The 14,775-nt window shown below is 38.7% G+C and overlaps 1 long non-coding RNA gene across 3 annotated transcripts; it reads left to right on the forward strand.

Moving 5' to 3' along the window:
• The first annotated feature begins 1,689 nt into the window (after nucleotides 1–1,689).
• Nucleotides 1,690–4,997, forward strand: LOC137062244 (uncharacterized). 3 transcript variants are annotated; one of them, XR_010901215.1, is made up of 4 exons: nucleotides 1,690–2,164; nucleotides 2,569–2,611; nucleotides 3,050–3,157; nucleotides 3,994–4,997. It is a non-coding gene; the product is annotated as an uncharacterized lncRNA (long non-coding RNA). The 3 variants fall into 3 exon arrangements; XR_010901214.1 differs by having other exon boundaries at nucleotides 1,690–2,611; nucleotides 3,994–4,996; XR_010901216.1 differs by lacking the exon at nucleotides 2,569–2,611 and having other exon boundaries at nucleotides 3,994–4,996.
• The last annotated feature ends 9,778 nt before the right edge of the window (nucleotides 4,998–14,775 follow it).

Raw genomic sequence — 14,775 nt, forward strand, 5'->3', positions numbered from 1 at the left:
ACCGTGTCGAATGTGAAGAGGGGGATTGCCATGTTAATCTTGGACTAAATCAGCCACCGTAGGAGTTCAAACGAAATCAGAATTGAGAGGAACAGAAACTATTATTCGTTGGATGGTCATACACCTTTACACCACTAGATGGGGGAAAATATCACACAGTGTAGCTTTTAAAAAAATCTTGATTTTTTTTTTTTTTTCAGATTGTGGATTAATGTGCCATAATTTTTTGTTGTTGAATATATTAGTTATTGTTTTTGTGGTATTGTCAACACCTTTTTTAAACCCTTTTAAAAGACTGTCTTTAAAACATGGAGATAGCACTTGGAATTTTCTTATATTTTGTCAAAGAAACCAGAATTCATTAGCAAAGCAAAAATGATACATTAACGATATGTTAAGAGTAAATCACAGACTGTAATATAGTTCAGTTTGTTTTGCTGTATTTGTCTTTTCACATGGAAGTCCAACATTTAACAAAAAAAAAACAATTTAATAAACAATATCTAAATATTTATCAAATTATTGGGTGACACTTTATTTTTGATAGTCCATTTAAGTCGTCATTTATATAATGCTTTTTACAATACAGATTGTTTCACAATGATACAGTTAGAGTGATAATAGGAAATTCATCAAAGATTGTTTTGGCTGTACAGCCGCTCTTGAAAGAAAAGTGATTGTCCAGTTATTGTAAGCCCAGCCAAATCATCCAAATGGAGGCTAACGATGGCGGGGAAGGTTATGTGCATTTGGTGTTTTCAGCTGGGCAAAAAGGGCCTCTTTATCTGACTCCATTTAATCATAATTTGAATTTAGGTTAGAATGCCAATTGGTTATTTGGTCATTTATATTTAATAGATTAACCACACATTTAATTTTTCTGTTTAACCCTTTGTTGAAATTATACCCATACATAAGCTGAATAATTTCACAGCAAATCAGAGTAAATCATAACGTAACAATTTATCAGTCAGGTAAATATATAATGCCAATTACATAATCGGTTCAAAGATAATTCATACATGACATAAATTCTCTGAAGTAAAGGGTGACAGATGGATTCATGACTTTCTGAATATTACGTAATGCTGGGAATGTGGACACCCAACAATACGGGCCTGTAATCTGGTTAGAGGCCTACTATTGTCCCCCGATCTCTTTGCAACATTTCTTTAAATAAGACAGAAATCTCTTTTAAATGTAAACATATGTTAACAATGGGAATTTACATGTAATCACTCTTCCATAGACCTCTATTGACAAAAGACCAGGAGTTTGGAGGAAGGTTCATGTGGAAGGAAAGGCGTAAATTAGTGTCATTTGTAGATGATTCACTCAGTGTGACGTTGTCTCGGATGGAGATGTTAACTGTATGAATGAGTTCAGATGCTAATTTCCTTTATTTTCTTGGGGAGTATATCCCTTACAGTCCTACAGTTATTTAATTTGGCACCACTTAAACAACACCATCCTCAATTCAAATAGAAAACCCCCAATGCCTTCCGGAATTTTGAGACGTGGAGTGTAATGAGCTTGCCCAAGTACTGGGGAGCGAAATAATAAGCAAAAGATGTATCTATTATTTATAAAAAATTTAAGATTTATACAATGTTTAATAGTGTTGACAGAACTAGGCTTATATGGTCATACTTCCTGGTTCTAGTAAGAATGCTGCGTTTTGGACAGCAGGGGTTCAGAAAAAAAATCGACAGCTGGCAGCAGGAAGTACCTGCCGATGGCAGCCGGAAGACAGTCGTTGGCAGCCGGAAGACAGTCGTTGGCAGCCAGGCAACCTGCCAAAGTAGGCGGCACCTGCCACTTCTCGATCTCCAATCACTAGCCCCCATAGAGTGACAACAACCAATCAGATGATGACCGGTGACTGCAGCGTGTAATGTAAACAGCGATGATGTCGGCAGAGCTCGAATGAGTAAATTGATAGGCATCATAAATAAATAACACCTGGCATTCGCGAAAAATCGTTAGGTTAGTTAACTTTAAAATCAGAGAACGACATACCTGAGTTAATTGTTTAAAGAGCTGCGTCTTGTATTTTACATTTAATTAGCATCACCGGCCGCAGTATGTCTTTCAAACATTAACTTGTCAAAACAGAAGAGTCAACACTGGAGACTGTGGAATATGTATGTTTATGGTAAGAAATGTAAGTAAAAGAGCAGGCTTTTCTAACACAACATTAATGATGGACATGTTTAATCATTTGTTAAACAATGGGATATTCCTTATTTAGGTGTTTTCAAATCTTTAGTTTGATTTATATTCATAATTGTTATAAGAATGTGGGGGAAAAAACACTACTACACTGAATATTGCGCTGGACTGGGGGTTTGACTTTACTAAGCATAATATATTTTGTAATTATTTATCAAAAGTATTTTGGGACGTTTTAAATGTCATTTTGAATGTATCTACTGTGCTTCAGCATGACTCCTACCAGTGAATCTGCTGGTGTCAGTAATAAAGAAGTGAAGGAATAGATTATGTGAGTTCAAGATATTTTTGACTTAAATTTTGGAATATTAGTAATAACCAAATAATATTTTCTAGGAACACACAGGGCATATTTGATGGAGACGAAACAACAGACAAGGTAACAGCACATTCAGTGTGACGGGCTAATTTCAAGTGTTTCCCCCGTATACAGTATCTTTCTGAATAAAATACAGAATAAATGTTTTTCTTAAGTACTAACTGCACCCATAGGATGTGCATTCTGTATTAAGGAAAGTAACTGTAAGTAGTGATATTTAGAAAATAATAGTGTTTAATGACAATGTCATTCATTTTTGTTAGTTTTGTATGCCTCATTGTTGCCAGAGAAATGCTACTTGATGTGCTCATTGAGGTGCTGTGATCCTGCTTTTGTAAACTTGGGTCTTGTATATTTGCATTACAAAATCTGGTGGGAACTCATTCTTGTGAAAGCACACATTTGCTGGTTAGACCAGTGTTTCTCAACTCTGTTCCTGGAGGCAAACCAACAGGTAAACATTTTGAATGTCTCCCTTATATGACCTCTCCATTTCAGGCCTTGGAGCAGAGATGTGCAGTTTCGGTCACAGTCCTGCAGAGTTCAGCTCCAACCCTGATCAACTACACCTGAACCAGTGTCTTCAGGGTTAGCAAGTACAGGCAGGTGAGTTTTTATCAGGAGCTGTCTCATTTCCGAGGCTACATTTGTCGACCAAAAAGAATCAGAGACCTGTAGTCAGTAGCTGTGTCTCATTTCGTTTAATTTCGAAGGCTCCGTCCTGTGTAGGATGCAGTATACAGAGTGTCCTCAATCAGAATTGAGATGTCCTTCGTAGGACACACAGGCAGGAAGTATCACGCTGCTATGTCAACACGTTCAGCCTCTTTGCGCTTTCATGCCAGTTATATGAATGAAAAATTATTTATAACTTGAAAATGACTATGAAATGTTTCCTATCTTGTCAGCAATGTACTGTTCTAAACGTTTAAACAAGCACTAAACAGTTGTAATCCTGTTTACCAAAACTATCTGTTTGAGGTAATCGAGCTTAAAAAACAAAAAACAAGCTTGAACTAATTGCATTTAAACACCACATCAACACTTGCATGTATATCTGGCGAGGTGCCGTCTTTTCATAAAATAAAAAAAATGACGGTTGTTAACGGCGACGCAAAGAAATGTGGGTTATTCCAGCTGTGAAGGATAGAGCTCATGCACACTCCAAATTCCTGTGAAAGAAGGACTCGTTCGAAGGTCGCATTTGGAGTGTCCTACTCACTTTTATTTTAAATGAGACGGCCTTATGACGTATGCAGGCTTCAGATGCGACCGCCGGAGGATGCAGCCTTTAAACACTGCTTATCTGGCGATAACGGTTTAATAGGTATTTGATTGCAAAATGCAATAAGAATAGTATTCACATGGATGTGCATGTATGTATACTACTGTTAATAAGGTCATGTAAATCTCGTGTCACAGTTTTCTTATGAATCCTCTAGGCTACACTGGAAGAGGAAAATGGAGAGAGATGCTTCAAGAAACACACTGGTGCCAGGAGAACCATCTCTAACTCAACATCAACAACATAATCAGCTGGTGGTGGATTTCAGGGGAAAGGACAGAGAACACACCCTGTCACCTTTTACGCCTGTAGGGAGCAGGTCAACAGCTTTAAGTTCACATAACTAAAGATCTCACATGGTTTGCGCACAGCCGCACACATAAGCACATCAGCACCTCTCTTATACCTCAGGTGCCTGAGGAAGTTTGGAATGAACCCCAGCATCCTTAGACCATTCTGCATCTGCACTGTGGAGAGCATCAAGAACACTTGGTAGATAAACTGCACTGCAGGTGACCTTCAAACCACATTGTAGGAGTTGAGCTTCCCTCCGTCCAGACGGTGTATAAAGCCCAGAGGATCATCAGTGACTCCTGCCACCCGAGCCACGGACTGCTCTCTCTGCAGCACCAGTCCCACACAAGCTGACTGAGGAATGGTTTCTTTTAGGCTATCAGGATGCTAAACAACCCAAACTGATGTGCCTTACAACCCCACTCTATGCTATGCCATACACTGCACTTTAGACTCCACACTTTACACAATTTCAACCAAAAGTGAACCTAATGTATTATGCACTGCACTTTTAACACCATCAATTCTGCCATCACCTACTTATCAACCCGCTGTACCTCTGTAACTGTATAATGTGTATAATTGGATGCTGAACACTAGTGGTGGTTGAGGAGAGACCCCTGACATGGTTGTAAAGCACTTTGGGTGTACATCAGTTCATATGAAACCACTATGTGCCTCATTCATTCATCTTATTATGCATTGTGTGTATAATATGTACATTATTTATTGTGTATAATGTGTATTGTTACCTGTTAAGTATGTCCAATTGTATTCTGCACTGCTCTCAGACTTTCGCTTACCACAGTGCATGTGCTGTTGCTAATGTGACAATAAAAGTGATTAGATCTGAAAAACACACACAACCAGGTTTCTGAAGTGACGTGTGCCAGTTGCTGGAGAAGTGATTCTTTATTTATTCTGTCTTTATAGTTCCACTCTTAAATTCACTCTCAATAAAACATAGTTAACATTTTGTGACCAGCTCAGTGTTTCTGAATTACATCATGAATCAATTTGTGGGATGTGTTTAAAACTCATCACACTTTGTTTTTTTTTATAACAACCTACCAAATTCAACATATATACATATATGATATACATATATTTTGTTTATAAAAAGTCAGCTAGCCTATCTACTTTAGTAAAATGTAATCATTTAAAATCACAATTATGATAAGACTGTTATTCATTAAATCACTCGTTCTATATTTGCCTTGCTTCCGGTGGCTAAAAGCGACAGGTACCGCCTACTTCTGGTAGTAAACGGCAGCCGACGTCCGGTTTTAGTGGCAGGTACTGTCGGCTGCCATTGGCAGCAACTTCCTGCTGCCAGCTGCCGATTTTTCGCTGAACCCCTTCTCGTTTTGGACTAGCTGCAGTTTATTTATTAAACTTCTTTCTTCTTTCTTTCATCTAAAATTCTTTCTGACTAAAGATTTTGAAGTGAACTAATCCTTTAAGTAAGTTTTCGATTGATTCAATTGTATTGTAAAAATCATTAGTTATTAACTTAGGGGCCGCTTACACATTTTTGAACTGAAAACAGAAAACTTTTAATGCGTTCTGGACGTTAATTTGCATGACACGGCTGTTTTGGTGGCCTGAGAACGCAAACTTTGAATAGGTTATATCAAAGTACTCGATACCATTATCATCTCTGTGTAAAAATTCAAAAAGGTGAATCTGTGAAAACGATGACGGCATGCACATGCGTATTACACGTTAGTCTAAACAGGAATACGTGTTCGAATGCGCATTGTCTTTCTTTACAAAATAGAAAGGGGGGCGATTCCGGCTATAATTAATGCTACCAATAGCCTAATTGTATTGTAAAATGACTTTAAAGATGTAAAATGACTAGAATGTAGTAATCAATTTATTCTACTCACCTGAAACTAACAGTCTACTAACAATCTACTACAGTCTAATAATCCTCTAATGAGAGTTAGTTGACATAGTTACAGAGTTACTTAGTAGAATATCTAAAGTGGACCATCAAAATAGTGTAAACATTTATTGCAGTCTAAAAGTCTAAAACCAGTGTCAAATTGGAGCGGCCAAAAGATAAATGTCACTTTCCTAGTGGAGTACTTTAAAACTTTTTCCCCTCTTTCCTTATAATCAGTGAAGAGCATCAAACGGGTAGCAATGAGCCTCTAAACCCCATTAACAATGTTAAGTAAGTTTGTGTTGAAAGGATAGAAATATGAATGAAAATGTAAATAAATGAAAGGATATAAATAATTTAGAATTATCCACCAATGTACAATTGTTTTAAATGCAAGATTTGCTTTCTAAAATAAAAACACTTTTTGTTTAAGAATGGCATTTCTTTAGTATATAAGGGTATAAAAAACCTGCCAACAAGGATTTGAAGGGGTTTTTTTTTATGATTTTTTTTTATTTGTGGATGGGGATTTTTTTTTGTTGCTGTTTCCAAACATGCAATTCTTATTAGTCATCGGTTTAAAGATTTGGTGACCTCCAAAAGAGTGAGTGATGCCACGTTCAATGTGTTGGGAAACCAGAAAGGAGGAACTTGAAAATGTTTCCTCATCAAACACACCCAGTTCAGTTCTTTGAGAGTCTATTAACAAACTGATGAATTGAATCAGGTGTGTTTGATTAGGACCAGGATTGGGAAATGTGTGTTCCAGAGTCAAATAAAGGAGCACAAATTTGTAATGCTTACAAACAGTCAAGGTGGCGGATCCTTACTTGAGACTCATTTGTTTTCCATTTTAAGTGTGGTTTCAAATTTAATACTCTTTAAATGAACCAAAACCAGTAACCAGATACAATAGACCCTTCTTTTGGTGTTCACAATTAATTCGTTTTTTCCCGATCCTATTAGCATTGATCAGACTATTGATCAGATTAGCATTGATCAGACCATTTGTTGTTCACACCACAGCGTTTTAGGAAATCAGACCCCCAGGTTTCTGTTCAAGGACAGAAGCTACAAATCACCTCTATACTTTAATTTTTGAGAAAACAAAAGAACCTTTGATAATCTTGTATGTTGAGGGTAGTTTAAAGTCCTGATGAAATCAAAATTGACCTTATTTACTTTGTTAGCACATATTACAGGTCTAGAGTGAACAATTTATCTTAATAATAAGTTAATACACAGGAAAAAAATACAGTTTTTTTCACGGTAATCTTTAATCTGAAAAATTACTTCCAGTCTGGAATGGCATTCCCTTTCCGATGACAGTAGTTTGACGGCTTGCGGTTTGAATCAAAGGGGTAATCTAGCACTCGGAAAGCATTCCACCCATAGGGGCAGCCATTGCTAACCAAGCCATCACCTGCTGTTAGCATCCCATTGACTCCCATTCATTTTTGAGTCGCTTTGACAGTGAATAACTTTACATCTGAGGCGTTTAAAGACTCCATTTGTCCATTGTTTATTTCTAAAGAAACACGACAATGCCTAAAAGGCTCCATTACCTTGTATCTTACACTATCGCCCCGTAGAAGCTGTTTTTGTAAAAATAGGCTAACGATTGCGTCATAACCAACGCGACTCTGTCGCACAGTTGAGAAATTACAGTATAGACAGGAGGAGACGCTCTGAAGCAATCTTTTACTGTCTATGAGGCAGTCTGGGGGACGTGGAAAAATAAAGTCCGATAAAGTCAAGGGAGAAGAATGGGGAGAAGCCGATAGTGAACCAAAAGCAACAGGATTAAATATTTAAACAATGTGATTGAGATTTCCCTTTCCACAACTACTAGAAGACCTACAGCTGACAGACAGGTTGCTCACGTCACATCTACGTCATCAAGCTCAGTCTGAGCCTGCGCAGTTCGCTCAGCCATCAGGAAGTGAGTGCCTCCTGATTGGCCTCATTTTCGGCCGTTGAAGTCAATGTCTTCTTTTACTGTCTATGGTTTGAATATCCTTAACCACTCCCCTCCAACCATTAGTCTGCTATGAGCAAGAGATGGAGATTAGGAGCACTAAAGTGAAACACTGCCCTCTATTCAATATTCCGTTTCACTTGGAAATGTCAAAGCACTGAAGAAAACTCAGTTTGCTTTACTTCCAGTTCATTGGGGCTTTAATGCAACTTTCTCCCATATCCCCAAATCAACCACCCATTGTAAAACTTTTTTTTTTTTTGACAAGTGAAGATAGCAGCAATTAATGGCAAACCTTGATGAACTTCTGCCATAACAAAGTTTAATTGACTCATAAAAGAACCCATAAACAAACCAAACTCGTACAACTTTTCCTTTTATGCCCATTATACATTGCAAGAATTGGGCTGTCTAAGACAAAAGATCCTATGTCATACAGTAAGAGAGATTCAAAGACTATCTGGTCTTGGGACCAATGAGAAAAAAATTCTGACTGTGTAAGGATAGGTTAAGTGGCAGGATAGGTAAACATGGTCAAAAAAGTCAACCAAGGAGTAATCCCAAAGAAAAAGTCCAACAAACAGTCTAAAATGGTAACCAGAGAAGGTGGACAGACAGGTTATCAGGAGCATGTCCAACTTTGAAAATCTGCAGAGGCAGGAGTCCAAACTCCTGGACTGACAGAAAGACAAATCCACTGATGGCAGACAGGATGAATCGCTGCAAACACCGAAAGTGACAAACACACTCTTACAAATAAGCTTCCAAAAGGGGGTTTATTTTCACAACAATGTCATAGAGCAGTGTTTTCCAACCTTGTTCCTTTAGGCACATTAGCTATTCTTAATCAAACACATCTGATTCAACTCATCAGCTTATTAGAGACTCAAGATAGGGGTGAATACAAAATCGCCCCCTATACCATCAAATAGGATATTATTTGAGGGGACAGCCATTTAAGTGGTGTCTAAAACCATAGTGGATGATATTGAGTGCATCTCACATTGCATCACAATAACAAGTGTACAGCCAACATACACTCAACGGCTGTCTGAATTCCCTCACTCGTTTTCATTCACTCCTTCAAGTGAATTGTTAGCCTAGAAATCTAGACGCACTCTAGCGGCAGCAAATCTAATCTGCCCCGAGTGTTGTCTAGCAACTCTCAAAACACGTCTGAGCTGTAAAAACCAAACTCTGATCGGGCCAATCACATCTTGTATAGAGTCGGTGGGCGGGGCTTAACATAAGGACGGCAGAGTTGCGCTTGCATGCTTCTAGTAAACATAGAAACTGGCGAATGGCGGTCTTTCGAATCAGCTTTGGCTGCGACTCTGGAAGACTTGAAGTTAAGTTTTTTTTTTGAGAAAAGAACAAAGAACGGCACTGAAGTCATTCTTAAGAAGGAAAGAGTTTTGTCGACCGGATACGGCGAAAGTTTAATCTGTCAACGAGCCCTCTCCTTCACCTTTGTTGCTCTGGTTGGTTGTAGCGATATCCAATTGTGTGCACACCATGCAGAGGGAGTTTGAGAGACAACCGTTTATCCCGCCCCTCGGATTGAGCCCTGTCAATGGTGAGTTTCCAGACCAAACATCTTGATGTGGGTCTGGCTTGTCAGGCTAGCGAACTGTATCATTTGACTAACATAGGGAATAATATATGAGGGTTTAGTGGGTGATTTCAGATTCAGCCAAAAAATAAGGAGATAAGGGAGACAACCAAAATGTGCAGTGCTGATGCCTCCTGAACAGTGTTGGGAATCACTGCCAACAAGGACTGGACACCCGTCATGACAGGGTAATCAGGATCCACTAAAAAGTGAAGGTTGATTCAGAGTCACAATACTAATCAACAATAAACACTTAAACAGGGTTATATCAGATGAATAATAATGCGTTTGATTTATATAGCGCTTTTCAAGGCACTCAAAGCGCTTTACATAGAAGGGGGGAATCTCCTCAACCACCACCAATGTGAAGCATCCACCTGGATGATGCGACGGCAGCCATATTGCGCCAGAACGCTCACCACACACCAGCTGATTGGTGGAGAGGTGAAGCCAATCAGAATAGGGGGATGATTAGGATGATGGACAGAGGCCAATGGGCAAATTTGGCCAGGATGCCGGGGTTATACCCCTACTCTTTTTCCGAAAGACATCCTGGGATTTTTAATGTCCACAGAGAGTCAGAACCTCGGTTTAACGTCTCATCCGAAAGACGGTGCTCTTTTTTCAGTATAGTGTCCCCATCACTATACTGGGGTGTTAGGACCCACACAGACCACAGGGTGAGCACCCCCTTCTGGCCTCACTAACACCTCTACCAGCAGCTACCTGGTTTTCCCAGTTGGTCTCCCATCCAGGTACTGACCAGGCTTAGCCCTGCTTAGCTTCAGTGGGAAACCAGTCTTGGGCTACAGGGTGATATGGCTGCTGGTAGATTAGAATAGAATAGATTAGGCACTATAGTGTTACAGGTTCTTACTTCGTGTAAAACCTATTGACTGTGATCAAATATATGCCCGAGCATTGCAGAAAGAAAAACCATGGATGTCATGAAATAAATGTCTGAAAAAAAATGCTTTTGTCCATCTTCGGTGCATTACGGCCCACAGCAACCTTGGCATGTGACGCATTCTCCATATAGCGTGTGCAATAATTTCTCAAAGGATTAGCAGACTTCTGGCATATACTTCTAAATAATATTAATTAAAATCTGCTGTACGTTGCCTTGTTGTCCTTAAGATTGCATTTAAAGATTCTTGGTGATTAGGCAGTACTTAAAGGAAGTGTATGTACGATTGTGGCCAAAACTGGTACTGCAGTTGTTTCCCCTCTCCCCCTCTCCCCTGACTCGAGGTTGCCAGATAGGCTGCAGCATGGGCGTCGGAACCATTGTGTGTGTGTGGGTGGGACAAGACCCACCCACTTTTTAAGAACAATGATATTGGACCCACTCACTTTTATCGTCTCTAATTCAGCACATGCCTGTTTACCTTGGCTACCCCTTAACCGAAAAAACTTATTAAGAAACATATTATTAAACACATGTTAAACGCTTTATTTCCCCTTTTCTAATATTTTCTCTTTTTTTATTGAAAATAAATGCCTTTCTGATCTGATATGTGATGGGAGTAGAGCGAGTGTCGCAAAACGCGGATTCGAACCTCTGATCGATTTGCGTCAAAACTTGATGCCATGCTTCTTACCTCTACACTATAGCCACGGTAAAAAATGTATTGATTTCTGTAATTTTGTCTGGCCCAATCAATCGTTTAGTAAATGGTACTTTTTCTATCTGGACATGGAGCATAAAAAACATGCTACTTGTTCATTATCATTATCTGTGAAACTGTTGATTTCTATGGCAGTTAAATGAATATAGTCTTTTTATTAGACTATTGGTATTGACTGGTTTGAGGTCTTTAGGCAAGGCAAGGGATATGGCCTCAAACGCAGCATAATGCAGGAAATCACATCTATGACATTTTTTTTTTCCGACACCCATGGGCTGTAGGATCCAGCAGAAACGTTTGTAGCTGTAGCTGTGGTAACTTTGGCAACCTGGATGCCGAAACACTACTGACTTCATGATTGGTCGATAGGTGGAGGGTGGAGCTTCAGGCCAAAACACAACATGTCAACATCAACATCAGTTGAGTTCAACAACAACTTTTATATGACAATATCTTAGCCGGACTACTGTTGTCAGTGATATAAGTATTTGAATTGAACAAGATTTCTTAATGTCTAGTGACATATCAGGACCATTTTATGATTAAATGAAATACATTTCTGACATACAATTCCTTTAAAGAATCTGGTTTGATCAAAGGTGAAACTTCCTCTGAGAAGTTTGAGAATGACTGCTGTAGAAAATATGTCTTGTTATAGCTGTAGCCTACATTATTAAATGTTGGACTTCTGTATAGGCATATAAAATTACTTGGCCATGACATGAATTTGAGAAAGAACTGGGTGTGTTTGATGAGGAAGGACATAACTTTTGTAAGTATTTAAATCTGGTGTCTCAGTGGGAAACAGTCACCTCACAGCATGAAGGACTCTATCTGGAAAGCAATTTGGAGAAGGAATGGATGAATGGGCAGACAAATGGGTGGATGAATGGACGGTCAGTCATTTCTGAGAACTTGATAAACAGCATGTACAGATATTTAATTACGACAGTTACAGTATTACCCACAAATTGCACACTTAAGCTCAAAATGGTCATGTTCAGCAGAAATACATGAAATAAGTACAAGAAAAGCTGACTATGTTTTTGACGTGCTTAAAACTATTTATAATTCCCTTCTTTCTGTCTTTATCGGATGACCATTGTCTTTCGCCACTAAGTGCAATATACAGTATGAAGCAACATAATACTCTGGAAGTCAGTATGAAAATATTACAAAGCACAACCTACATTGTAATCCTCTTTATAAAAGCTCTTCTGAGAAACATTTTAATGAGTAACCTCTGCCATGTGAATTACAAATGAGGATTCCAGCCGACAAAACAATTCAGTCTAATGAGTTGGAATGTGGTATTACAATTCGCACAATCATTAACTCAAATTATTTGAAACGATCACTTCATTTTTTTAAGATGCTTAAAGATCACAGCTTCGTGTCAGAACAATCTGCCATGAATCTAATATCTGAGCTGCTGTTCTCCACATGATCCACTGAAAGTGTATTTTCTAATATTATTATGACCCTGACTAGGGACTAACATAAAAAGCCATTCAGAAAAATACAACAAATGGTCACACACAAAAAATTACATTTCTTAGAAGCAAAAAGTAACAAAAACAAGGAATATATAAACATTTACTAAACTTAAATGACGGGTGAGCTAATTAATTGATTAATTAACTTCAGCAGAGTTAAAACTTTCCTAACTACCGAGAAAAATATCAATCACAACCGAACCATCTCCGGTTACTGATGCACCTCTGTTCCCTGACACTGTGGAGAAACACCTTTCTCCTAGAAATACTGAAGCTGGATTGGAATATCGGTGTTGCATCAAGTGCGTAAATTGGGGCTGGATTCATCCCATATAAGATGGCACTGAACAACATTTTCTCAGAATCTTTTGATTGAATAAGTACCTCACAAAATTCTCACACTCAGGAAAAAAATGCATTGTGTGGGCTGAAGATTTTTTTGAGTACTGAGTTTAAGACCTAAACACTAAAGGTGGTTGTTGGTCATGCGTTTGTGGCTGTTCAACACACTCTAAATGAGCTAAAATCAGCAAGTGCTGATTTTGTGCCGAGGAGCTATCTTATGGAATTATGCATGAGATTTATCTAGCTTAAAAAAGGTGAGGGAATTGGTCAGAATCAAAGTCTGAGGGTTCTCGCTTGAAGATGAGCCTACATTGAGACTCCATAACACACTGCCTGAATGGGTTTATGAACTGCCAATCATACAGACAATTTAGAATGTGCCTTCCGCTCGACAAAAGGGTGAAAGAGGCGCATTGCCTCTTTGTGAATATGCCTTGCAGGATGAATGGAACTTGTACAAGCAGACCTCACTAAGTCACACCGTATGGTGTCAGCGCCGGCGCCTAGGTACTGGATCCACACATGCATGCACAACTTAGAGGCGTTTATCCTAGAGAAAGAGAGGCAGTGATTTTATCACACATTTTGTGAGATGTGAAAAACTCTGAAACAAAGCAACACCTCACCTTTATTTTTTAAAGCAGAGGCCAGTCAGGGCTTTATCATAAAAACAATTGAATGGTAGCAGCGGTGGCATACATAATGGTAGTGTAAGCAACACTACATGCCCTAATGAATACCTTGACACAGGTACAAGGCTTCTCACTTGAAGTGAGTGAAGGAGAAAGATTCTGAGGAAAGGTTGCTTGTGCCATGTTATATAGAGAACGATCCTGCCCTTATAATTCATGCACTTGAAAACCACTGGCCATTGCGATGCAATATATATATTGTGAGGCCCTACCTCGAAACTTAAACGACTTTAATGATCTGTTGCGAACATCTTGGTGCCAGATACCACAGCACAACGTAGGGGTCTAGTGGAATGCCTCGATGGGTCAGGGCTATTTGGCAGTAAAAGTAAATATTTAAAACAAAATATTAGGTCATACTGTGTGTGTTTGTGTGCGTGCCCATGTGCGTGTGCTTGTGGGTGTGCGTGTACGTGTACGTGTATGTACATTAATTTTGTTCACAAACTGGGAAAACAAGATCAAGTTGGCAAATCTACCCAATGCTGTTATGATACAGTCTATCTTGTGCAGCCAGTAATGCAAAAGGGAACGTAGCAATCTTGGCCATTTGGAAGGAAAATGGGATAAGGTTTAGAAAACCTTACTCCGCTGGACAGAGAAAAAGAAAGAACCTCAAAGTTAAATAGGGCAATTATACTGGGTTTAATGAATATGTACAGTATACACATTAAAATGTATAAATGTGATAATTTTCTGTAATTGTTTATAAATAATAAATAAAAGCATGTTAATGTGCAGCATAAGCCAGCTTAATGTTAATATGGTGGGTTTTAAATATTGTCAGAATGCTATATTTACTTATTTCATCTTCTGAAACTAAAAGCGTAAATATCTTTGTGATGCTGACCTTTATAGTACTTAGTGAAAATATGGCATTATTGCTGCACATTGGTGGTGATTGAGGAGATTCCCCCTTCTATGTAAAACACTTTGGGTGCCTAGATTATGAATGAAGCTCAAGCATGTACTCTTGACTTGCGAGAACAGAGGTTCATTCTCA

The sequence above is a fragment of the Pseudorasbora parva genome, chromosome 23, assembly GCF_024679245.1.
Source record: "Pseudorasbora parva isolate DD20220531a chromosome 23, ASM2467924v1, whole genome shotgun sequence".
Lineage (NCBI taxonomy): Eukaryota > Metazoa > Chordata > Actinopteri > Cypriniformes > Gobionidae > Pseudorasbora > Pseudorasbora parva.